The sequence below is a fragment of the Nycticebus coucang genome, chromosome 8 (genome assembly GCF_027406575.1).
Source record: "Nycticebus coucang isolate mNycCou1 chromosome 8, mNycCou1.pri, whole genome shotgun sequence".
Taxonomy (NCBI): Eukaryota; Metazoa; Chordata; class Mammalia; order Primates; family Lorisidae; genus Nycticebus; species Nycticebus coucang.
In genome coordinates this window covers 17,579,694-17,606,526 of record NC_069787.1, presented here as the reverse complement: position 1 = coordinate 17,606,526, position 26,833 = coordinate 17,579,694, and the positions used below count along the sequence as shown (strand labels likewise).

Here is a 26,833-nt window from a genome sequence, read left to right as displayed (position 1 = left end):
GGTGCAAACTACTGGATCCCTCCCCGCTGTGGGTACCGGTGACCCGCCTTTTTCCACTTGCGGAAGACAGCGGACTTGTGCACGTGGGTTGGGTTGGCCGCAGCAGTTACCTGGAGCCGAAAGGGGCCGAGTGGAGCCGAACAGAGTGGAGGCGGGGCCGGGCAGAGCCGATCTGGGGCCGGTGGGCGGGGCGAGCCGTTGGAGCGGGAGCGCGCGCGGCAGAGCTCGGCCCGTGGAGTCCAACTGGCGAGAGGAGGCGGAACGGTCCGGCCGGCTGGAGGCTGTGGGAGTTGGAGTTGATAGAGGTGTGGCGCGGCTGGAAATATTTTCCTATCCTCTGTTTCAGACTCAACTGGAAAGCAGGACTCCTGGGTCCAGTCGCAGATGTAACCTCAGAGGAGCGTCTTTTCCACTGGCGCCTCAGTTTCTCCGTTTACCGAGTTAGGGCAGCGGAGGGAGGCAGAGTAGGCTGGTGGCGCCGCCTTTCTTAGGCCCCCACGCCTGGGTGGACTTCTCAGACCCTCCAGTGGGATGGGATGGTCAGTCTTCCCTTAGGGTCGCCAAGTTCGGTTCAGGGTGTAGGGGTTGGTGGGAGGGGGCCAGTGGGGAGTGTTCGGGGAAAATCAGTGTGGACATTTTGCTCTTCAGGACGATAAGTGTTGCTTGTGTTTATTTACAGAGCGTTTCCCGGTGCTTCACGTGGCAGATGCCACATTTGCAGGCCCAGAAATGATGTGAGGCCCTGGCGCAGGTGAAACCTGAGCAGAGCCCCGAAGTTGGAACTTCAGCTTATTTAAGGTGAGCAGGTGGCGGGGCCCTGGGCCGGGCAGGAGGAGGCAGCGGCCGGTCTGTGTCCTGCCAGGGCAGCCTCGCTGAGCTTCAGTGTTTTAACGTTTAAGGTGAAGAAAGTGACTCCTGCCTCCCAGGCGAGTGTGCAATTCACAGGCAACCTTTGAATTAAAGGCTTGGGGGATAGATGAGGTAGGAAATCTGTACTTTGACAGTTTTACCATGTAGTCTTGTATATGCAGAATAAGGATTCTTTTCCCCAGTGTAATATTTTTGTTTCGTTTATTGAATATCAAATGGCAATATGAGGCTGGTTTAATCTCTAGGTTTTCTATTCTGTTTCGTATGTCCATGTCTCTATTTTTGTGCCAATGGCATACTGTTTTGATCACTGTGGACTTATAACCTGAGGTCTGGTAGAGTGATCCCTTTGGCTTTGTTTTTATTACTAAGAATTGGCTTGGCTATACGGGTTTTTTTCTGGGTCCATACAAAACTAAGAACTGTTTTTTTCCAGTACTTGGAAGTATGATGTTAGTATTTTAATGAGGATTGCATTAAATCTGTAGATTGTTTCGGGTAGAATAGACATTTTAACAATGTTAATTCTTTCCAGCCAAGAGCATGGTATATATTCTTCCATTTGTTAACATCTTCTGTTATTTCTTTTTTTAGGATTTCATAATTCTCTTTGTAGAGATCCTTGCCTTCTTTGTTAGGTAATATTCCCAATTATTTTATTTTCTGTGAAGCTACTATAAAGGGTATTATGTCCCTGATTTGCTCCTTAACTTGACTGTTACTGGGATATACAAAGGCTACATTTGTGGACATTGATTTTATACCCTGAGCTGTTACTGTATTTCTTGGTCATTAATAGGAGTCTCTGAAGTTTTCTAAGTATAAGATCGTATTGTCAGCAAGGAGAGAGAGTTTGGCCTCCTCTGCCCCTATTTGGATGCCCTTAATATCCTTCTCTTGCCTGATTGCCTTGGCTAGAACTTGCAAGCACTATGTTAAATAGCAGTGGTGATGGTGGACAGCCTTGTCTGGTTCCATAAGTGGAAAATTTTTCAATTTTACTCCATTCAGTATGGTATTGGCTGTAGGTCTGTCATAGATAGCTTCAATCAGTTTAAGAAATGAGCCATTTTTGCCTGTTTTCTTTAGCATTCTTATTAGAAAAGGATGCTGAATTTTTTTGAATTTTTTTTTCCTGTATCTAGTGAAAGGATCAGATGGTCTTTGTTTTTGCTTCTACTTATGTGGTGAATTCTGTTTCACATTTAAAAAGAAATTAGTAAGTTCTACTTGTTTAGGGCAGTTCTGAGATTCACAACATAATGGAATGGAAATCACAGAGAGTTCCCATATGCCCTACATCACAACACATTCACAAGCCCTCTGCCTTTGGCATATTACTGCAGAGTGGTGTATCCTGCCTCAGAGTGGTACAGTTGTTACAATCCAAGAACCTATATTGATACATCATTATTACCAAAGGTCCATAGTTTACATTAGGGTTCACTCTTGCTGTTGTAGTTGTGTGGGTTTTGACATCTGCTATTGCAATATTATATAGAATAGTTTCATTATCCTAAAAATCCTCTACGATTAACCTCTTTATTCCTGCCTCCCTCATCCTCTAGAAGACCACTGATTTTTATTTACTGTATTCATAGTTTTTTCATTTGTGAAATATAATAGGAATCAAACAGTCTGTAGCCTTTTCGGATTGGCTTCTTTCCCTTAGTAATATGCATTTAATGTTTCTCCTGTCTTTTCATGGATTGATGGCTCATTTCTCTTTAGCACCAAATAATATTCTATTACTTTTATGTTCCACAGTTTATCCACACACCTACTGTTGAGCATTTTGGTTGCTTCCAAGTTTTAGTAATCATGAATAGAACCACTATAATATGAATAAAGCAGTTTTAAACATCGGTTTGTTTTTAATTCATTTTGGTAAATATCAGTGAGCACAAGTGCTAAATTACATGTAGTAAAACTGTGTTTAATTTTCTAAGAAACTGCTAAACTGTTTTCTAATGTGGCTATACCATTTTAATTCCCCACCAGCAGTGAATGGGAATCTTGTTGCTTTATATCTGCTGTGCCATTTGATGCTGTGTTTGGTGGTTTTGCATTCTAAGAAGTTTGTAGTGGTGTTTCATTGAGCTTTTTTTGTATGTTGTTTTAATTTACATTTCCCTGGGGACATATTATGTTGAATATGTTCACATATGCTTACTTGCCATATGTGTACCTTCTTTGGGTGTCTATCAAGTCCTTTGTCCATTTATTAATTACATTGTTCATTTTCATATTGTTGAGTTTTATGAGTTCTTTATATATTTTGGATAACGGAATTTTATCAGATATATCTTTTGAAAATATTTTCTTCTGGTCTGTGGTTTGTCTTCATAGGGAAGATTTTAATTTTAATGAAGTCTATTTTACCCAGTTATGCCCAAGGTCATCTGGGTTTTCTCCTATTTGATCTTGTGGGAGTTTTGGAATATCATACTTTACATACATCTAGATCTTTTTTCTTTTCTTTTTCTTTCTTTTTTTTTTTTTTTTTGATGAGATGGGGTTTTCATGGATTGGCTGACCTCGACCTCCTGGGCTTAAATGATCCTCCTGCCTCAGCCTTCTGACTAGTTGTACCACCATGCCCACCACCTACATTTAGTTCTATTATCCCCTGTGGGTTACTGTTTGTGAGGATTTAAGGTCTGTGTCTAGATTCTTTCCTTCTTTCTTTCTTTCTTTCTTTCTTTCTTTCTTTCTTTCTTTCTTTCTTTCTTTCTTTCTTTCTTTCTTTCTTTCTTTCTTTCTTTCTTTCTTTCTTTCTTTCTTTCTTTCTTTTTTCTTTCTTTCTCTCTCTCTTTCTTTCTTTTCTTTTCTTGCCTGTGATGTACAATTGTTCATTCTTTCTTTCTTTTCTTTTCTTGCCTGTGATGTACAATTGTTCATTCTTTCTTTTCTTTTCTTGCCTGTGATGTACAATTGTTCAAGCACTGTTTGTTGAAAAGATGATCATTGCTCCATTGTATTGCTTTCGCTTCTTTGAGAAAGATCAGTTGACTGTATTTATATAGATCTATTTCTGGACTTAATGTTCTATTCCGTTTATCTGTCTGTTCTTACCAAAGCCTTACTGTCTTGATTAATGATTATTTACAATAATCTTGAAGTCAGGTAGACTCCATCCTCTGACTTTATTCTGCTTCAACATTGATCTAGCTAATCTTGGTCTTTTATCTCTTTATATACAATTTAGAATCAATTTGTTGATACTTGAAAAATAGCTTGCTGGGATTTTAAATGGGATATTGCAGTGAATCTACAGATCACTTTGGAAATAACTAATATTGAAAATATTACATCTTCCTATTCATGAAGATAGAATATCTTTTCATTTATTTCATTCTTTGATATCTTTGATCCAAGTTTTGTAGTTTTCCTCACATAATTTGTATACATATTTTTTAGACTCATACCCATTTTATTTTAGGGAGTGCTAGTACAAATGTTAATATGTTTGGGGGGTTTTGTTTATTTGTTTTGAGACACTTTGTTTCACATTGTCGCCCTTGGTAGGGTGCTGTGGCATCACAGCTCACAGCAACCTCAAACTTTTGGGCCTAACCGATTCTCCTGCCTCAACCTCCTAAGTAGCTGGGACTACAGGCACCCACCACAGTGCCCAGCTATTTTTTTGTTGCAGTTGTCACTGTTAGTTAGCAGGCCCGGGCCGGGCTCAAACCTGCCAGCCTCTGTGTATGTGGCCAGTGCCCTACCCACTGAGATACAGGTGCCGCCCTATTCATATGTTTTTAATGTCAAGTTATACTTGTCCGTTCCTAGTAAGTAGGAAAGCAATTTTTTATATGTATATTACTTAGTTGCAGGGTTTTTGTTGTTGTTGATTCTTTTAGATTTTCTACATGTTATCTGTGAATAAAGACAGTCTTTTTTCATCATCCCGAAATATGTGTACCTCTAAGTTCCTTTTCTTGTGTCATGGATTCTCTAGGACATCCAGTCTGATGTTGAAAAGCAGGGGTAAGAAGGGACATTCTTTCCATAATCGTACTCTTGCAGAAAATCTTCTAATTTCTCACCATTAATTGTGATGCTAACTATAGGATTTTTGTAGATGTTGTTTATCTAGTTAATGCTAGTCTGTATTACTAGTTTACTGAGAATGTTTATCATGAATGGGTATTATATTTTGTCAAAAGCGTTTCCTTCATCAATTTGTAAGATCATGTGATTTTTGTTCTTTAGCCTGTTAATGTGTTTGATTACATAGCCTTGCTTGTCTGGGATAAACCCTATAGGGTCATGGTATATCATTCTTTTTATGCATCATTCAATCTGATTTGCTAGGATTTTGTTGAGTATTTTTGCTTCTGCCTTCAAGAAAAATATTGGTCTTTGGTTGTCTTGTAATGTCTTTGTCACTGGAAGTATTCTTTTTGCTTCTATCTTCTGAAAGAGATTGTTGATAATTCGTACAAATTTTTCCTTTAAAACATGATAGAATTCATCAGTAAACCTGTCTTGGCTAGGTGCTTTCTGTTTAGGTAGGTAATTCAATTTGTTTTTAATTATCAATTTAATTTCTTTAATGGATAAAAGCTTACTGAAATTGTTTTTCTTATGTGAGTTTTGGTATACAAGGTGTCTTTAGGAATCAGTGCCCTTCATTTAGGTTATCAAATTTGTGGTCATAGACCAGTTATAATATTTCTATATTATCCTTTTAATAGATTGTGTTTTAACTTTATTTGGTTCAAAAATATTTTAAAATTTATCTTAATATTTCTTCTTTTAATTTTTAATTAACACATAATCATGGTACATATTTTTGGGGTATAATGTGATGTTTGTGATGTTTCAATACATGTAAACATTGTGTAGTAATAAAATATGGGTGTTTGGTATATCCATTACATATATACTTATTTTCTTGTGGTGATGGCATTCAAAATCCTATCTTCAAGTTTTCTGAAAGATCCAATACAATATTATTAACTATAACCAATAACAATACCAGCATTTTTTCTCCTTTCCTAACTGTAACTCTCCCCATCCAACCTTTCTACCTTCCATCCCTATTGTAATGGATAAAAGCTTACTGAAATTGTTTTTCTTATGTGAGTTTTGGTATATAAGGTGTCTTTAGGAATCAGTGCCCTTCATTTAGGTTATCAAATTTGTGGTCATAGACCAGTTATAATATTTCTTTATTATCCTTTTAATAGATTGTGTTTTAACTTTATTTGGTTCAATTAATTTTGTGTGTATTAATTAGTTGTAGGGTTTTTGTTGTTGTTAATTCTCCCAGCTTCCCAGGTTGTAGTAACCAGTATTTTACTCTCTACTATGGGACTGTATTTTTTTTTTTTTTTTGAGATTTCTTCTTTGACCTATGTGTTATTTAGCATTGTGTGATTTAGTCTCCACTCATTTTGTGATTTTTCAGCTATTTCTCTAGTATAATTTCATTAACTGAGAGCAGATATTGTATAATTTCTATTCTTTAAATTTGTTAAGATGTGGTGAATGGTCCAGAATATGCTCTGTGTTGGTAAATGTTTTATGTTAACTTGAAGAGTGTGTCAATGCTGTGGTTGGATGTAATAGTCTACAGCTGTGGTGCTGTTGAGTTCAGTTATATCCTTACTGACTTTCTGCCTGCTAGATCTATACATTTCTAATGGAATGTTATTGAAATCTCCAACTTAATGCCATATTCATTTATCTTTCCTTGCAGCTCTATCAGTTTATGCCTCACATATTTTGATGCTCCATTGTTGGGTGCACACACAACAAGGATTATCCTGTTTTCTTGGAATAAAGACCCTATGATCAGTATGTACAACTCCTCTTTGTCTCTCGTGACAACGTTGGAGGGGAACTAGGAAATCATTATGTCCGACCAACATGGCCAAGATAGAGTAGAAAAGGGAGGCCACTAGGAAAGATCTGGGAAGAGGCAAAAACTGCTTAGGTCTTTGCCTACATGGAAGGAGAACAAATGACAACTAGTGTTTATGGAGAAAATATTCCTTACCAGGCACTGTTGTGACTGAATGGCAGAGCCAGGGCTCCCAGGAGAAGGGGTGGGCCAAGTAGGTTCTAGAGAGAATGGTGCCCTTCTTACAGCCTGTTCAGCCCACACTTTATTTGCAGACCAGACAGTCACTACTTGGCTGAGTGGAACCATCTTTATTTGGGTGTCTTTGGGAACACCTGAGGAGTTAAGAGGAAATTTGCAGTCACACTGGAGGTCTGATGCCTCTGATAGATTTGCTGAAGCCAGCATTCCATAATCTCTTCCTTTTGACATCAATCCTTGGAACTTACTCAAGTGGTGACCCTTCAAGTGTCTCCACAGATTGCCTCAGAAGGGGAATTTATGTAGGGACTTGCATTTACAAGTTCCAGGAAGCCAAGTTACCTAATAAATTAACAAAGCTAATTGCAACCTTTTACTCTCCATGAACTCGAGCTTGGACTAATGAGGGACATAAAAGGCAGCCACTGGTGCAGCCAGCCCAGGCCTGAAGCACCAGCGGAGAGAAGGGCTCATCAGCAGAATGTCGAGTCATCAGAGCTGAGACGAGGGATGGGTAAGTGTGCAGGCCTAGAGCAAGATGTACCCCGGGGGGGTTGTCCCAGCAGTGATGGGGCCCATCTAACCCCTAGTCTTATTGCCACCTCTGCCCAGGGTGTCCTTGTCATCCAGGCTTCCTTCTTCCTGGAATGCCTCCTGGACATCTTCTGTGGTCACACACAGGCAGAGTAACCCCCAGACCCACCTCCTTCAGAAGCTGCCCTGATCCCTCAGCAGCAGGTGGGCATGGGCCACATGTCTGTCCTTTGTACCTGTGAACAGGTAGCTGTGCTGTAGTTAGTTAGGTCCCTGTCTCATCTTCCCAGCTGGGCAGCAAGGTCTTCACAGTGTGGACATCTGTGTCTGATCCATCTCTGGCAGCCCAGTGGGCCTTGGCTTGATGGCCGGCATGTGGGCTGCCCAGAGAGGAAACCACAGGTGCAGAGGCAGGAGGTGTGATGACTTCTGTGGCAAACTGGAAGACTCAGTGTGTGTAGTGGAAAGGGTTGGCTGGGGCAGGAGAAAAGTCATCAGGGGCCAGGACATGGAGCGACCTGAAAGTCAACTGAGGAACTGGGACTTGCCCTGAAGGGGTGAGAGCCCGGGGGGATTTAAGGGCAGCAACACTGGCTGACCACTAATTGGGCTGTGAGGCACAAAGAAATTCCACTCTGGGGGACAAAGGGGACTCACAAGACTCCCACAATGTCCTCAGATCCTTCTTGCTTCCCTGGTCTTGCACTCTCGGGGTACAGGAGAGTCATCTCCCTCATTGTTATAGTGGTCAGGGCCGCTGCACGTTATAGACTGCTCACACCATGAGGCCAGTCCATGCCCCAGGGCTGGGGCCTTCCCAGACATTCCTTAGGTTTCCTAGGGCCTCATGAGGCAGCTGATTCAGGGGTGTCTAAAACCACAGATCTATGCCTGCCATGCAAATACCAGGGCCCTGAGAAGGTGAAACTTATCTTATGAAAGCCATCCTTCCCACCACCTCCCATTCTTTTGGACTGTGGTCTCCAAGGATCCATCCTCCCTTTGACCCCTAGGACGTCTGGTTGGACCAGAAGCACCCTTTTCCCTCCAGCTGGCTGGAAGACCACACCTCGCTCAGGTATCTTAGAAGAACCCTTACATATCAGTGTGATAAAAAAGAGAAAACATCAGAGGAAAGTTCAAGTGTTATATTATTCAGACAACATAGAGGGACAAGTGGCCCCTACCGCACCATGGAGACCACACCCAGGTCACTCTTGACTCCCTAAACATTCTGGTTCATACAACATTGTTACCCTACTCTGGATAAAGAACACAGGCCAGCAAGACTCAAGTCCCCATTGTTCCTGGTGAAGATGTTAACCAGGTGACATCAGGGTAGTGAAGCCACCCAAGGGTGTGTGCATCACTACCCTGTACACGGCCCAGAGACTCCCGTGTGGCTCTTGTGGTGAACTTGGTCGTTCCTTCCAGGACCGTTTCCACTGAATGTTTCTCATTAACTCCAAGGTGTACAGGGAGGACACAAAACAGCAAAATACTTAGGACTCAGCTTTCTGGATTGACATTAATTTGTATTGATTTGGAAGAAATAGGAGTGGGATGACTAAGAACCCTCTTGCCTGCCCCCACAACCTTGTAAGAAAAAGGAGAGAAGGGCAGTAAGGGGAAAAATGCCCAGGAGTCACAGTCCAGCCACAATGATTTTCCCATGGTCGCAGGTAGGAAACCAGGCCATGCTTTTGTTCACTCCACTCAGGCAACTTGTCTGGCCTCCAACCCACCTGTGAGTCCTTGCCTGGCCGACCTCCCACACTGTGTTTCTGGATCCTGGGAGCTCAGGGCCTTCTTGCCCTCCAAGGAGACGTTTGAAGTGGGCTCTCAAGTATTTTGAAATGTTCCCTACATTTTCCTTAACCTGGTCACCCTGCTGTGCAACACAGGCTGTCGACACAGGCCAATAGAACCTAAGCATCCACTGTTCCTTCTGAAAAGGTTAACCAAGTGACATCAGTGTGGGGAGGCCACGCATGGAGCGTGCAACTCTGGCCTGCACACAGCCCAGAGACTCCAGTGTTGCTGTGTGCTTTGCAGTTCCCTCCAGGCCCCCTTCCACCAGGGTGTCTGGATTTCTGAAACTTGGTTCCCTATGACCAGCCCCCACCCCCCATCCCTGCCTATGTCGCCCACATCCGTGTCACAGTCAATGAGGTCAGCTCTTCAGAGGCAACACATCAGTGGCAGCATGCTGCATCTGCCTGCAGGGATGGGGGTGTTAGCTTTATGTCTGCATTCCACACGCACCTGAACTTCACCTTGCACCCCACCCATGTACACACAGAGAAAGATACAATGTCAATGTCAGTTTATTGAAAATCCGCTAAAACTGTAAGACATGAAAGGAGAAAGCTTGGCCACCCCACCCTGGCTGATCTGGGCCTCAGGTCTCCAGGCTGGTCACAGGCACCACCTTGTTGCGGCAGCAGATCTTCTGGGCCAGTGGGAGGCAGAACATTTTGCAAAAGAATCTGGCAATCCTCGTAGTGCACCCCCACCGGCCCTAGACCGCTTCAGTGGTGTCCTCCTTCCATTACCACTACCTGCTCAGCTGGGAGGGAATGCTCTTGTCCGGGACTGGCCTGAGCTCCTGCATCTCCCTATAGGCCTCCCCTAAGGTAGCTGGTGCTGGGGGAGGGAGAGGACACCGGACCAGGCTGGGGGGCACAAGTGCGACTGGGAATTGGCAGAGTGGCGGTCTCTGGTGGGATGTCTTTCACTGCCGTGAGTGACCTCTGGCTGTCTTGCCCAGCCTGGATCCAGGGGTCTTCCATCATCTGGCGGAGGGTGGGCCTCTTGCTGGGTCAGAGTTTAGGATCTTTTGGAGAAAGGATTTTAATTTGGGGGTAGTGAAAGCAGGTGTCATATAGGTGGTATTTAAGACTGACCTTTCCAGTACCTCCGAATCCCATCAGAAAAATGGGATGATCCCAGCGGACATTGTATAGAGGATGATGCCAAGCCTCCAAATTTCTGCCTCTGGTCCTTTGTAGGGCTGCAGCAGAAAAATCTCTGGGGCCTAATACGCAGGGGTGCCACAAAAGCTCATGAACATTTCAACTTTGGTGAAGGTTGTGGCTAAGCCAAATTCAGCTATTTTCACATTATTTTGTGAATCTAATTAAATATTGTCAAGCTTCAGATCCCTGTGCAAGATGCCCTCTTCGTGTAGGTACTCCACGGCTTTCAGTATCTGCAAGAATATGGCTCGGGCCTCCCTCTCCTCCATCTGGCCAGATGTATCTATTCTGTCAGCCAGGTCACCACCACCTGCATGTTCCATGATTAAGTACACCTGATCCTTACCCTCTATGACCTCTAGCAGCTTAATGATGTTGGGATGGTCCAAGCACTTCATGATCTCAGGCTCCAAAGACGCACAAGCACGGTGTTTGCTGATCTTCACCGCCACCTTGGTCCCGGTTGGAAGGTGCCGAGCCAGCTTCACCTTGCCGAAGCTGCCCGGGCCAAGGGTCTTCAAGAACTCATAGTCCTGGAGGACCTCCTTGTCCAGAGACACAGAGGCCACCCCAGGCGCCATGGAGAGCCTGACTACTCTAGCACTATGCTAGATAAGCTACACTAAATAAGTAATCCACAAAAACAACTAATACTATCCTAAAAACACTAACAAACTATACTAACTCGGACACTAAATAGGCTAACACTACTAATGAAAGCTAAGTACAATAAAAATAATAGGTGAACTTATGCTAACAAAACAAATAACACTACGTTAAGAATTCTATCTATGCTATGCTAAACTACTCACTGGGATAACTGCAAGCACTACGATCAAGGAAACACGGGCTATCTGAGGTCAAGTCCACAGGTCACCAAAAGAGCTTCCTGGGCTGTAATGACCAAAGACCCAGGCCCAGACATGGCCTTATATAGGTGTCAGCTTCAGTGGCTCTCTATGAAGTCAGAGGCAGGGGGAAATGGACCAATCAGGGCTGGGGATAATAGGGTGGGGTTTTCTATTCCTTATATGGGTGCAAAAACATTTTCCACTTGAAAGAGAAACAAGTGCTTGTTTACATGGATTATAGAGATTGATATTTGGTTTATTAGAAATTAAAACCTGTACAACATTTCAGTGGGCTTATCACTTATAATTTGAAAATCTATGCTAACTTTAGGGTTTTAGAGACCTCATGTCTATATGGGAAGTGTTCAATGTTTTTTCTTTAAATTTGGTTTGTGGTGAGAAAGATACCATAAATAGCTGTCGATACAATACAGAGGTGTTCTGGCATGTGTGATACACAATAAGTTCCATTGTTAACATCAAGGAGCTGTTAGGAAGATGACTCTCATCATTTATCCACATGATCGACATCAGATTTGTTACCAAAAACCTTGGAGGCTGGGTATTGATGGGTTGAAATATTCAAAGTCATGGGGTGAGGGGGGAAGGTCTGTCTACTGAGAGACCAATATCCAACTGAGTGTGCTTCAAAAGAAAAATACTTTCAAATCATACCAGATAATAGGTTTACATAGAAAATATTTAGAGAACTATGTTTACAACAATAAAACAACCTAATAAAACAGTGGCCAAAAAACTTGAATAGATATTGCCTCAAAGGTGGTACACAAATGGCCAACACACTTGTGAATAGATGCTTAACAGCACTAATCATCAGAGTACTGCAAAGCAGAACCACAAGGAGAAACCACTTTACAGTCCTTAGGATGGCTACTATCCAAACAGCAACAGAAGACAATAAATGGTGGTGAAGATCTGGAGAAAGTGGAACACTTGTGCACTGGAGGTGGGAGACCTCATGTCTATATGGGAAGTGTTCAATTTTGCTTGCTTGAAATTTGAGTTGCTGTTAGAAAGATACCAGAAGTAGCTGCCATCATGTTACCATACAGAAGTGTTTTGGGGTGTGTGATACACAATAAGGTCCATTGTTAACGTCTAGTCAGCTGCTAGGAAGATGCCTCTCATTTTTCCACATGATCGACATCAGATTTGTCACCAAAAACCTTGGAGGCTGGATATCGATGGGTTGAAATATTCAGCGTCATGGGGTGGGGGGGAATGTCTGTCTACCGAGGGTCTGATATCCAGCAAACTGTGGTTCAAAAGAAAATACTTCAGATCATACCGGATAATAGGTTCACATGTAGAATATTTACAGAACTCCTATGTTTACAATAAAACAAAATAACCTAATTAAACAGTGGCCAAAGTACTTGAATAGTTAATTCTTCAAAGGTGGTACGCAAATGGCCAACACGCTCATGAAAAGATGCTTAAGATATTTGTACCAGAATGTTTATTGCAGCCCAATTCATAATTACTAAGTCATGGAAAAAGCCCAAGTGCCCATCGATCCCCGAATGGATTAATAAATTGTGGTATATGTACACCATGGAATATTATGCAGCCTTAAAGAAAGATGAAGACTTTACCTCTTTCATGTTTCCATGGATGGAGCTAGAACATATTTTTCTTAGTAAAGTATCTCAAGAATGGAGGAAAAAGTATCCAATGTACTCATCCCTCCTATGAAACTAATTTATGGCTTTCATATGAAAGCTATAACCCAGTTATAACCTAAGAATATGGGGAAGCGGGAGAGGAAGGGGGGGGATGGGCAGAGGGAGGGTGATTGGTGGGATTACACCAGTGGTGTATCTTACAAGGGTACATGTGAAACTTATTTAATGTACAATATAAATGTCTTAACACAATAAGAAAATGCCAGGAAGGCTATGTTAACCAGTGTGATGAAAATGTGTCAAACTTTCTATAAAACCAGTGTATGGTGCCCCACAATCACATTAATGTACACAGCTATGATTTAATTTAAAAAAAAGAAAGAGAGAAAGAAAAGATACTTAACAGCACTAAGCATCAGAGTACTGCAAAGCAGAACCACAAGGAGAAACCACTTCACACTCCTTAGCATGGCTACTATCCAAACAGCAACAGAAGACACTAAGTGTTGGTGAAGATGTGGAGAAAGTGGAACTCTTGTGCACTGGTGGAGGGAATGTAAAATGGTTTATTTGCCTTACCAGACATCTTTATTTCTTTATCAAGCTTTCAGTTCCTATCTAGTGTCTTTTCCATCCAACCAGAAGGACTCCTTGCATTGTAGGGCAGGGCTGCTGCAGGGAGAGTTGTACAAATTAAGGAGTTACTGTTTATTTGGTACAGAGCTTCAGTTTTACAAAAAGAATTGTACAGAGAACTGGTGATGACAGTAGCACAAAGTATGAATGTCCTTTACACCACTGAACTGTACATGTAAAAGGAGCAAGGTGGAGATACTATGTTGTGTATTTTTTCAAAATCAAAATAATGTTTTAAAAATGTTATTAACGCATTGATGGAAAACAAAGGCAAGGATATAAGGCAACTGTTAGGAGCAGTATCCATTGGTGGAACCACTTTGAGAGAGTTATTTTGCAATAATAACGCATGCTCAACGGCCTAGAAGACTCACTTTTGGTGAGACACCCAAGAGAATCTCCTAAGTGTGCCCTTAGAAAGGAAGGTGCCTGGATGTTCTTATCAGTCCATTGATCTGAGCCCCAGACTGGAAGGAATGGAAATGTGTACAGTAGCATGGGTCAGTCTACTGCCCTATGTCCATACAATGGCATGATACATGGAAATGTGCATAGGGACGCGCAATGTGTGACAGATGAGGACGCTCGTGAACGATGTGGAGCCAAGGAGTCCAGATATGGAAGCGTTTAACTATAGCATCAGGCAACATTAGGCTTTTTATGGTAGAAGTCAAGGGAGGGGTTTCCCTAGGGGACAGGCTAGACATCAGATGGGTGTCCAGGAGACCTTGGGGGTATGATCATCTGTTTCCTGATCTGAGTGCTAGTTACAGGGTGTGTTCAATATGTGGCAAAAAAAGTAAGTTGTATAAAATAAACAAAAAGTGTAAGTTGTATATTCTAGTGAAGTATACTTAAATTAAAAATTATTGTTAAAATCACCAGATTTCCTATCAAGCCTAGAATGAAAGAGGGACCCTCAGCTTGCCATCCCTTGTTCACCAAGGGCAAGTTCAAGGTGACCATGTAGTTCTCCCTTTGGTGCAGGGAGGCTGCCACCGGGCTCTAAGCACTGCAGTGGCATCAAAGTGAGAGTCGAGGCCAGGACTCCAGCACAATCCTGGTGAACTACGGCATGGCCACGTCCATCTTAGTGCCAGGATCACCATTGCTACCTACATGCTCTTCAAGGTGAGCCAGGGCCCTGCCTCTCCCACACCCGCTTCCCACTTCTTCTTTGAGATGAATTATTCATTTGCTCTGAAGAATTCCTAAGAAAACCCCAATTGTTCAGAATAGCTTTTGGCATGCCTCCCTCTGCCTGTGACTTTTTGGCTGACAGCAGGAACTGATGTAGAGGAGCAGAGTCTCCCGCGCAGAGGACAGTGGGTGCTGACATCCACATGTTCATATGAACAATGATTGGCAGGCTTTAAAGTGTGCTGACCTGCCTGGCTGTCCTGACCAAGGCAATAATGGGGCTCCAAAGGCTTCAAAAATGTTCCAACCGGGCTCAGGACAGAGGGGCTCTTCTGGTCCACTCCAGTCCCTTTGGAATCCCCACAGTGACCCAGATCCGGGACAGTGGTCTTTGGTGTGTTAGATTCTGAGGCCTCTCGGATATGATTCAGGGGTGGAATCTTCCCCTTGCCTTGTGTCTGTGAATCCCTCTTCCCATGTTAGGAGGGAGGTGGCCATGGCATGTGCAGAGTGGAGCACACAGGCTCAGCTCCACACCAGCCCCAAGACTGCATCCGGATCTGACACACAGCAGCTCTGTGCTCTGGCTCATTTAACTTCTCTGGGCCTCACAGTCCGCACCTGTAAGATGGGGCTGAGATGATAGCTACCTAATAGGCTGTGGTGACAATTATTGAGTTAATGAGTAGAGTGGGTGTAGAAAGCATTTTGGGAGGTAGTGAGTGCTCAGTGAGGGTCAGTGAGTAAAACAGGACAAAGACTTGGCCTCCCACCAAGGGACGTTGTGAAGGCTTCGCACAAGGATCCCCACACAGCAGGGTGTTTGATAGACCTGCCCTGCCTGTGTCTGAACCCTGCCTAATCCACAAGAGGCCCAGAGGGGGTGATCTGGTGGGAGTTCCTTCTCCTGGGGGAGCCCCCAAGGTCCTGGATGGGCCAGGCAGCCCTCACATTTCCTGCCATCCAGGGTGACACAGTGCTGGTCCCCATGGTGTGTGATGTTTATTTCTCTCTCTGTCCCTTTAGAGGACAGCTCAGTGACCTCAGGACCTTTTATCTCTGCACTTGTAGCCCTGGGCATAGTGCCAGATACAGAACAGAGTCCAACCAAGGATGTTTCTTGCCTGATGTCTGTGAATCCCTCTTCCCATGGGTGAGGGATTTTAGGGTGAATAAGTGAGGAAATGGGCCCAGCATCACCCAGCAGGGCTGAAAGCAATGCGCCCAGACCCCCAGAGCAAACTCAGCAGCCCTTTGCAGGTGTTGGCTTTGAGCAGATGCCCACCCTGCTCCTCCTGACCAGCCATCAACTTATGAAGCGCATGTTTGTGAGACCTCCCTGTCCCTACTCCAGGTCAGTGGATGCCCCAGAGCAGAAAACACACAGAAACCTTTGTCCTGTGATCTGCCACTCAGAGAGAGAGAGGGAGAGAGAAAGAGAGAGAGAGAGAGAGAGAGAGAGACACACACACACACACACACACACACACACACACACACACACACACACACACACACACACACACACACACACACACACACACACATATACACCACCATCTGCTGATAGAAATCCCAGCTAGGCCAGCAACCAATTTTTGGCAACACCTTGCCATACCTTTAGAGAGATGGAGATTTTCAGCAGGATCCTGGGGAGGGAGAGCTTCAGGGCTCTTCCTGGCTGCTTGGCTGAAGCAGCAGAGACCAAGCTTGAGCTCACTGTTGCTACCTGGGATGTAAGGGTGAAAGAAAGGTAGTCGTGTTTTTGAGCTTAGCAGCTTCCTGACTGGATAAACATAGAAATGAATTAACTCAACTTACTGTGAACAAAGCCCAAAATAGTTCTGCCTTACCCAATAGAGAATTTTATTTCTCTGTCAGGTGTGACATTTCACACAGGGGTAGTTTGGCTGCTTCTTATTGATAAGGGATCCAGACTTCTGTCTTTCTATGTCATTGTGCTATTACTTGGCTTAAATAGTTTAGAGGACTCAGGGTCTAAAATGCTTGCTGGAGCTCCAGCTGTCACATATGCTTTCCATATTGCCTCAAAGGGAAAGAGCTCACGTTTCAGCTCACCTAGTTGTTTGTCATTAGCCTTGCCAGAGGCTTAGAACAATTTCTCTCTACATCTAACTGACCAGAAGTTTGCCCATTATCCATACCTAGAGGCAAGAGAAGCTGGAAATGTGTTCTCTGGAAAACTTACTACCCCCCAAAAGTGGGGGATCATTTCTTAAGGTAGAGGGGCATGTGGAAACTTGGAAGGCAGCTAACAGCCATTGCTGCCACCTGTATTTGCTGGTCCATGTGTCCATTCACTCTGCAGCCAGTCCTGACCATTACTCATTGTGAGCTCACCACTCTCCTTCAAGCCTGCACAGACATTTGTGAGGTCAAAACTAGAGGCTTAGGCAGGAAAGGCTCGAGTGGCAGGGTGTGTAGCAGATCTGTCTGGCTCTGGAACCTGTGCTGCTTTGTGTCAAGACACTTCCATGAACCCCTAGAGCCAAGAGTTTGAGTCTGCGCATTCCCCCATCTCAGCTCCTGGAAACTTGTTCAGGGCTTGTTAAGTCTGATAGTTCACATGACCTCAGCAGACTTAGTTTTCAGTTTTTCTTTTTTATTTCTGATTAATAAGTTACAATGTTTGCATTTTTTAGGTAAAGTCCCTGTCGTAGTTGTGACCTACACCCGGGAGGTGTGCCATGTACCCTTACATTGTGCCCATTCACTGGGAACACACCAATCCCCACCTCCCCTTCTCCTCTCTCTTCCCCATAAGAGATTTTCTCCTGGGTGGGCGTGTATTACTTCACCTACTGCTTCATATTAGTATGGAGTTCATTGCATAATTGATTATCCATTCTTGACAAACTTGCCTAAGAAGAATGTTTCAACTCCATCCAGGTTAATACAAACGATATAAATTCAACATCTTTTTATGGTTGAATACTATTCCATGACACTCATATACCAGACTTCAGTAATCCATTCATGTGTTGATGAGCAATTAGTTTGTTTCTGCATCTTGGCAGTTGTAAATTGAACTCTGATAAAACATCTAGTGAAAATATCCTTATGATAAAATAATTCTTTTTTGTTTGGGGTCGATGCCTAATAATGGGATTGCAGGATCAAATGAAAGGTCTAGTTTGAGTTCTTAGAGGATTCTCCATACTTCTTTCCAAAGAGGCTGCATTAGTTTGCAGTCTTACTAACAGTGTAAAAGTGTTCCCTTCTCTCCACATCCGGGTCAGCGTCTGCTGCTTTGGGAGTTTGTGATGTGGGCTATTTTTACTGGACAGTGACATTTTAACATCATACACAAAATTAACTCCCAGTGAATTGAAGACTTAAATGTTAAGAGTTAACAGTATAAAGCTCCTAGGAGTAAACGCAAGAGGAAAGCTTCAGGACAACATGGGTCCTGATACTTCCTGCTGGTGGGTCTTGAGGGATCAAACCCAATATAACTTAAGGGAGCAGGGAGATATCCGAATGCCTCTTTGGCTTTGAACATCCCTGAGACTTTGAGGCAGTAATCAGGACTGTGGCTGCTGCTTCAGCCCCAGGGAGGCTCAGCCCCAGCAGCATAGGATCCCACCCCTTCTCTTTAGCCACCTTTCTGGAGTTTTTTAACATTCCTTCTATATGTCCTTTGCAGGAGGTATCAGGACCCACAGGACAGTCTGTGAGGGTTCGTGTTCTCTTTTCAATGGGTGATCTAGAGGTGTGTAATGAAAAGTTAGGGAATCTATCTGATGACCCTGGGAAATTCACAGAGGAATGTGAATACCTAGCTATTGTTTTTGATTTCACCTGAAATGATGCACATCTCTTACTCTCACATTGATGTTTGTAGATGAGAGAAACAGGATTTGGGCAGCTGGTCAGGTCTAAGGGGACCAATTCCATGCCCTAGTCAAAGATCCTGCCAGGAAATCAAACTATTCAAGAAGATCCAGGGTGGAATCTCCATCTGTGTCAAAGAGGATCCCATCTCCGCAGCCAAATGCAGTGTGTTTTATAAGGACATGGAAGCTATTCAGGTGAAACCACTCAACTTTGCAAAAGTAAGAGAGGGTTCAGGGAAAGGAGGAAAGCCCAGCAATATGTAGAGAAAGAATCACTGAAGCTGTCAGAAGGTGGACAACATGGGTCCAGATCAGCTGAGGCAGAAATAGTGATTAATACACGCTTGACACCTCTGACTGTGATAACCCATAGGAAACTCCAGAAGTTGGCCTTGGGTCCCCAGATATCTCCCAGCTACTGTCGTTGGCCTCCACTGTCCCCATCAACCAGGATATGTACACAGGGGAGCACCAAAAAGCCAGATTATTGGGGGTGGCTTTTGTAGTAATGTCCTCCCCAGACACTCACTCCAAGGTGCCCTGGTGATGGTGGAAAAACCTGCCACCCTTGTGGGAAACCTGGACACTTGTCACAGAAGCTGTTACACCAGCCCCAGAAGTACCAAAGTTGAGGAGGGAAAAGCCATTAAGCACTGGTGGCCCTGTCCCAAATGGGGACCTCATGGAGTTTGGGCATGGTGTGTCCCTCGGTCACGGGGAGGCCAAAGGGGGGTGTCCAGATCCCGGTGGCCATGGTCATAAAGGAAAAGGCCTAAAGCGGCAGGGTTCCACACAGGATCCCACTCATCCCCTCCAAATCACACACGAAGAACCCTGGGTAACCCTGCCATCTCATTGTATAGCTGCGGCATTGATGGGTGCCTCAGCAGGACCCATTATACCCCACGTTATTATGTAGTTGGGAAAGGACAATTAGTCAGCCACCAAATTCTGCTTGTCTCACACGTTCAAATGTCATTGCTACGAAGAGTCTTTTTAGACAAATTGGGCCTCAATTACAATCGCAGCCCAAGACAATTATGAGCAGCCCTTGAGACAGCTGTAACAGGGAACAACAATGACCTGCAGGTGTAGAGGGCGTGGACCCTGGGACCTGGGCAGAGGGAAGCCAGGGAAGGCTGAGGGGGTTCCTCCAGGACAGGCGACTCTCAAGCCAGGCCACCTTTTCCCGTTTGTTGAAGGAGGCTGAACAGCCTGGTCTTTATGGCATCCTGATTCCTGTTTCCCTGTGTGCCATCCCTAAACTGGCAGAACCTCTGTCTCTCTCCTCCCTCCCCTCCCCCTGCCAAGAGGAAGGTAGATGACAAGCTCCACAGCTTCTCTGCTTAAGTTCTGCTCCCTGTTTGTCTGGTGCTTCCCAGCTGCCCTACCCCCGAACTAGAACTCTGTCCTCTGGATATTGCAACATTTGTATCACCGTGTTGGGTCTTTCCTGGGCAAGCCTCTGCGTTTGTTTTCCCGCCACACTAATTCTGACTTGGCTGGCTTTGACCTTTAGTGCTTTGCTAACTGAGAGGGGGAAGGGAAGATGGAAACATAGTAGTTCTCTGCTAGGTTTCGGGGCTTCCCTACCCCAATGTCTGACAAAATGTCAGTTCAGGATGGGGTGCGGGGGACTCCCCACTAGACTGCCTCCTGAGCAACTGGAATGCCTAGGAAGGTTTGGCAAGAAAATGGCTCAGTGTTATGTCTCCTGACTGGAAGTTGGGGTAAAACACTGGATGTGTCTCGGTGTGATCCGTGATAAGTAGGACAATTTCTGCTATGGTTGGTTGGGTGGGAGCAGCCAGGTCATCTGATTTGTATGTATTGATGAAGGTGCTCATGTGTCTAATTGTGTAGGTCTTCCTAGTGTGAATGCCTGATTTCTTAGGTCACAGGTTAATAAATTGGATAAATATAAATAAAACAGAGACAATGTCTTCAGATTTTTCTATACTCTGCTAGTGAGGGCCATATGGTATGCTATTCGAGGAAATTACAGAGGTGGCCCTTCTCCTCACTATCTCTCTAGCCACTCTGAATTATCTTCTCTTGCACAAAGATACCAAATTCTCAAAACATTCTCTTTTCAACTTCTATATCACTTAATAAGTTGTAACAAAAAGTTTGTGTAATTATTCACTGAATGCCCCTGTTTAAAAGTAAACAGAAAGCCTTAGGAAGACCATGTCTGTTTCATTCACTGCCACATTTCTGAGTCCAAGTACATAATAGGTGCTCAGTAAATATTTGTTCAACAAATGGATTTATCAACCACGGGTTACAGGAATGTACACATAGCTTGAGTCCACAGATAACCCCAAATAATTTCAAGTTTATGCATTTCCCTCAGCAGTTTGTTCGATAGGTAGATCCTCTGTGAGTAACATCCAAACTTGCCCTCACTCATCCGCCTTATTTGTGCTAAGTCAGCATATTAGGTTCAAACAACTCTAAGGTAGACAGAGCTGATTAGCGTTACCTTCATTTTCAAAGTGTCAGGAAAAACAGAAAGCAAAGGGTCACACATAAGCTTCCAGCTGCATCCTTGATTTCTATTAGCAAATGTGTTTTTCTGGAGGCTAATACCTCCCGGGCCTAGGCTAATTTCTTAAGCTTTTTTATTACAAGTCCATGCTAATTCACATACCTATTTCTGTAAAGGAGAATTGAGAATGTCCTTTCTTAGGGTCTTCCCTGCACTTCAGTGTTACTGGTGAGGGAAAGTCTGGGAGTCTGGATGCACGTGGTTTGGCATATGGGGTGAACCAAGGAGGAGGAAGTGTTATGAAAAAGGCAATAAACGTGCCCCTGGTGAGGAAATATATGTATACTACCATCTAAGTTAGAGGTTGTTTCAAAGTTGATTCAGTGTATGGATTTGAAAAAAAAAGATAAAAAGAGAGGCAAAACAGGTTGTGAATGTGGAAATGTGTTTTTGCAAAGAAAGGACTGAACACAGAGGAACGGTGTTGTGTGGGAGCAAAGGCCCATGCCTGGCTCAGGCCTCTTAGAGGGACCCACTTGTGCTGCACAGTAATAAAAAGGAGGAAAGATCACAGAGAAAAGTTCAAGTGTTACACTATTTAGTCAGAACACAGCAGGACAAGGGGTCCCCTAGGGCACTTTGGGGACCACAGCCATGTCACTATCTGACTCCCTAAACAGTCTGGTTCACATGACTTTGTTATCCTACTTAGGATAATCAACACAGGCCAGGGAGACCTCAAGTCCCCATTGTTCCTGATGAAGATGTTAACCAGTGACATCAGGGTTGGGAGGCCACGCACGCGTGTGTGCATCCCGGCCCTGCACACCGCCCAGAGACTCCTGTGTGGCTGTTGGGGTGACCTTGGTAGTTCCCTCCAGGCCCCTTTCCACTGAGTGTTTCTCATGAACTCCAAGTACTAAGCTCCTCCTGCAGCCTACACCAGGGTGTGCACAGTTCCAGCTGCGCAGGGAGGACCGAAAACAGGAAAATACCCAGAACTCAGCTTTCTGGATTGACATTTATTTGTACTGATTTGGAAGAAACGGGAGTGGGATGACTAAGAACCCTCTTGCCCGCCCCACAACCATGGAAGAAAAGGGAGAGAAGGGCAGTGAGGAGACCAATTCCCAGGAGTCACGGTCCAGCCACAATGGTTGTCCCATGGTCAGGGGTAGGCAGCCAGGCCATGCTCCCGCTCACTCCTCTCAGGCTGCTTGTCTGGCCCCCCACCCAGTTGGGAGTCCTTGCCTGGCCGACCTCCCACACCGTGTTTCCGGATCCTGGGAGCTCAGGGCCTTCTTGCCCTCCAAGGAGACATTCGAAGTGGGCTCTCGGGTAATTTGAAATGTGCCCTACATTTTCCTAAACCTGGTCACCCTGCTGTGCAACACAGGCTGTGGACACAGGCCAATAGAACCTAAGTGTCCACTGTTCCTTCTGAAAAAATTAGCCGAGTGACATCAGTGTGGGGAGGCCCACGCATGGGGTGCGCGTCTCTGGCCTGCACACAGCCCAGAGACTCCGGTGTTGCTGTGAGCTTGGCAGTTCCCTCAAGGCCCCTTTCCACTGGGGTGTCTGGACTTCTGAAACTTGGTTCCCTGTGACCACCGCCAACACCCCATCCCTGCCTATGTCGCCCACCATCCGTGTCACAATCAATGAGGTCAGCTCTTCGGAGGCGACACATCTCTGACAGCAAGCTGCATCTGCCTGCAGGGATGGGGGTGTTAGCTTTATGTCTGCATTCCGCACGCACCTGAACTTCACCTTGTGCCCCACCCGTGTACACACAGAGAAAGATATAATGTCAATGTCAGTTTATTGAAAATCCTCTAAAACTCTAAGACATGAAAGGAGAAAGCTTGGCCGCCTCACCCTGGCTGGTCTGGGCCTCAGGTCTCCAGGCTGGTCACAGGCACCACCTTGTTGCGGCGGTGGAACTTCTGGGCCAGCGGGAGGCAGAACATCTTACAAAAGAAACTGGCAATCCTCCTCGCGCACCCCCGCCGGCCCTGGACCGCTTCAGTGCTGTCCTCTTCCACTACCACTACCTGCCCAGCCGCCGGGAGGGAGTGCTCTTGTCCGGGACCGGCCTGAGCTCCTGCGTCTCCCGCTGGGCCTCCCCTAAGGCGGCTGGTGCTGGGGGAGGGAGAGGACGCCGGACCAGGCTGGGGGGCACAAGTGGGACTAGGAGTTGGCGGAGTGGCGGTCTCTGGTGGCATGTCTGTCACTGCCGAGCGTGGCCTCTGGCTGTCTTGCCCAGCCTGGATCCAGGGGTCTTCCATCATCTGACGGAGGGTGGGCCTCTTGCTGGGGTCAGGGTTTAGGATCTTTTGGAGATAGGATTTTAATTCGGGGGTAGTGAAAGCAGGTGTCGTATAGGTGTTATTTAAGACTGACCTTCCCAGTTCCTCCGAATCCCGTCCGAAAAATGGGATGGTCCCGGCGGCCATTGTATAGAGGATGACGCCAAGGCTCCAGATTTCTGCCTCTGGTCCTTTGTAGGGCTGCAGCAGGAAAATCTCTGGGGCCCAATACGCAGGGGTGCCACAACAGCTCGTGAACATCTCAACTTCGGTGAACGTTGTGGCCAAGCCAAAGTCAGCTAATTTCACATTCTTTTGGGAGTCCAATAATACGTTGTCAAGCTTCAGATCCCTGTGCAAGACGCCCTCTTCGTGAAGGTACTCCACGGCTTTCAGTATCTGCAAGAATATGGCTCGGGCCTCCCCCTCCTCCATCTGGCCAGATGTGTCTATTCTGTTAGCCAGGTCACCACCACCTGCATGTTCCATGATGAGGTACACCCGATCCTTACCCTCTATGACCTCCAGCAGCTTAATGATGTTGGGATGGTCCAAGCACTTCATGATCTCAGGCTCCGAAGAGGCACAAGCACGCTGTTTGCTGATGATCTTCACCGCCACCTTGGTCCCGGTTGGAAGGTGCCGAGCCAGCTTCACCTCACCGAAGCTGCCCCGGCCAAGGGTCTTCAAGAACTCATAGTCCTGGAGGACCTCCTTGTCCAGAGACACGGAGGCCACCCCAGGTGTCATGGGGAGCCTGACTACTCTAGCACTGTGCTAGATAAGCTACGCTAAATAAGGAATCAACAAAAACAACTAACACTATGCTAAAAACACTAACAAACTATACTAACTGGGGCACTAAATAGGCTAACACTAGTAATGAAAGCTAACTAGGATAAAAATAATATGTCAACTTATGCTAAGAAAACAAATAACACTACGCTAAAAATACTGTCTCCGCTATACTAAACTACTCACTGGGATAACTGCAAGAACTACGATCAAGGAAACACGCTATCTGAGGTCTAGTCCACAGGTCACCAAAAGAGCTTCCTGGGCTGTAATGACCAAAGACACAGGCCCAGACAGGGGTTTATATAGGTTTCAGCCTCAATGGCTCTCTATGAGGTCAGAGGCAGGGGGAAATGGACCAATCAGGGATGGGGATAACACAGAGTGGGTTTCTTTCTTTCTTTCTTTCTTTCTTTCTTTCTTTCTTTCTTTCTTTCTTTCTTTCTTTCTTTCTTTCTTTTTCTTTCTTTCTTTCTTTCTTTTTTCTTTCTTTCTTTCTTTCTTTCTTTCTTTCTTTCTTTCTTTCTTTCTTTCTTTCTTTCTTTCTTTCTTTCTTTCTCTTTCTTTCTTTCTTTCTTTTTCTTTCTTTTTCTTTCTTTCTTTTTCTTTCTTTCATTCATTCTTTCTTTCTTTCTTTCTTTTTCTTTCTTTCTTTTTTTGTTTTCCCTTTATGAGCACAAAAACATTTAACCCTTGAAAGTGAAACAAGGGCTTCTTGTTTACATGGATTATAGAGATTGATATTTGGTTTATTAGAAATTAAAACCTGTGCAACATTTCAGTGGCCTTATCCCTTATTATTTGAAAATATATAATAACTTCAGGTCTTTAGAGACCTCATCATGTCTATACGGGGATGTGTTCAGTATTTTTTCTTTAAATTTGGGTTCTGGTCAGAAAGATGCCATAAATAGCTGTCATCACGATATGATGAAGAAGTGTTTTGGGGTGTGCGATACACAATAAATTCCATTGTTAATGTCAAGGAGCTGTGAGGAAGATGACTCTCACCATCATTTTTCCACATGATCAACATCATATTTGTCACCAACAACCTTGGAGGCTGGATATCGATGGGTTGAAATTCAAAATCATGGGGTGAGTTGGAAGGTCTGTCTACCGAGAGTCCAATATCCAACAGAGTGTGCTTCAAAAGAAAATACCTTCAAATCATACCGGATAATAGGTTCACATGGAAAATATTTAGAGAACTCCTATGTTTACAACAATAAAAGAAAATAACCTAATGAAACAGTGGCCAAAGGACTTGAATAGATATTCCTTCAAAGGTGGTACACAAATGGCCAAGATGCTCATGAATAGATGCTTAACAGCACTAATCATCAGAGTACTGCAAAGCAGAACCACAAGGAGAAACCGCTTTACACTCCTTACGATGGCTACTATCCAAACAGCAACACAAGTCAGTAAGTGTTGGTGAAGATGGGAGAAAGTGGAACTCTTGTGCATTGGTGGAGGAGGGAATGTAAAATGGTGTATTTGCCTTACCAGACATGTTTATTTCTTTATCAAGCTCTGAGTTCCTATCTAGTGTCTTTTCTATCCAACCAGAAGGACTCCTTGCATTGTAGGGCAGGGCTGCTGCAGGGAGAGTGGTGGGAATTCAGGAGTTACTGTTTATTGGGTACAGAGCTTCAGACTTACAAAAAGAGTTGTACAGAGAAATGGTGGTGTCAGTAGCACATTGTGTGAGTGTCCGTCACACCTGTGAACTGTACATGGAAAAGGAGCAAGGTGGAGATATACTATGTCATGTGTGTTTTTTCAGAATCAAAAGAATGTTTTAAAAATGCATTAAGGCATTGATAGAAAACAAAGGCAAGGATATAGGGCAACTGTTAGGAGGAGTATCCATTGGTGGAACCACTTTGAAAGAGTTATTTTGCAATAATATCGCATGCTCAATGGCCTAGAAGACTCACTTTTGGGGAGACACCCAACAGAAACTCCTAAGCATGCCCTCGGAAAGGAAGGTGCCTGGATGTTCTTATCAGTCCCGTGGATCTGAGCCCCAGACTGGAAGGAACGGAAATGTGCACAGCAGCGTGGGTCAGTCTACTGCCCTGTGTCCATACAATGGCGTGATATATGGAAATGTGCATAGGGACCTGCAATGTGTGACAGATGAGGAAGCTCGTGAACAATGTGGAGCCGAGGAAGCCAGATATGGAAGAGTTTAACTAAAGCATCAGGCAACATTAGGTTTTTGATGGTAGAAGTCAAGGTAGGGGTTTCCCTAGGGGACAGGCTAGCATCAGATGGGTCTCCGGGAGACCTTGGGGTGCGGATAATCTGTTTCCTGATCTGAGTGCTAGATACAGGGTGTGTTCAATATGTGCCAAAAAAAAAAAAAAGGAAGTTGTATAAAATAAACAAAAAGTGCAAGTTGTATATTCTAGTGAAGTATATTTAAATTAAAAATGACTGTTAAAATCACCAGATTTCCTATCAAGCCTAGAATGAAAGAGGGACCCTCAGCCTGCCTTGCCTTGTTCACCAAGGGCAAGTTCATGGTGACCATGTAGTTCTCCTTTTTGGTGCAGGGAGGCTGCCACCGGCCTCTAAGCACTGCAGTGGCATCAAGTTGAGAGCCCAGGCCAGGGCTCCAGCACACTCCTGGTGAACTACGGCATGGCCACGTCCACCTGAG

At 44.6% G+C, this 26,833-nt stretch overlaps 1 long non-coding RNA gene across 1 annotated transcript; it reads left to right on the top strand.

Annotated features, from left to right (window-relative positions):
• Positions 1–247: 247 nt before the first annotated feature.
• On the top strand, positions 248–14,907 carry LOC128591663 (uncharacterized). The gene is made up of 5 exons (XR_008381616.1): positions 248–305; positions 680–798; positions 6,581–6,678; positions 7,319–7,439; positions 8,473–14,907. It is a non-coding gene; the product is annotated as an uncharacterized LOC128591663 (long non-coding RNA).
• The last annotated feature ends 11,926 nt before the right edge of the window (positions 14,908–26,833 follow it).